The sequence below is a fragment of the Brassica oleracea genome, chromosome C6 (genome assembly GCF_000695525.1).
Source record: "Brassica oleracea var. oleracea cultivar TO1000 chromosome C6, BOL, whole genome shotgun sequence".
Taxonomy (NCBI): Eukaryota; Viridiplantae; Streptophyta; class Magnoliopsida; order Brassicales; family Brassicaceae; genus Brassica; species Brassica oleracea.
In genome coordinates this window covers 6899428-6899870 of record NC_027753.1, presented here as the reverse complement: position 1 = coordinate 6899870, position 443 = coordinate 6899428, and positions in this window count along the sequence as shown.

Here is a 443-nt window from a genome sequence, read left to right as displayed (position 1 = left end):
CCATCGCCCAATCCTGTGTCTGGCGTAGATCGATCGCTCCCTGACACTGGATCGGTTGATCCTGGGTAGTCTGACTGCACTTCCTGCAGCTCCACCTGCTTGTCAACATCCTCCTGCTCTGCTTCCGAAATGAACTCAGCAGAAACTTTGAACATAGAACTCTTATCAAACACAACGTTCCTGCTCATAACAACCCGTTTCTCAGATGGAGACCAAACTCTGTATCCCTTTACACCATCTCCATAGCCAATAAACACTCCCTTTTTCGCTCTTGGTTCCAGCTTTCCTTCATTAACATAATAGTAAACCGTGCAACTAAAGACTCTCAGAATAAAATAATCAGCAGATCTGCCTGACCAGACCTCATTAGGTATTCGACACTCGATCCCTGTATGCGGTCCAAGATTGATCAAATAACAAGCCGTGTTCACTGCCTCAGCCCA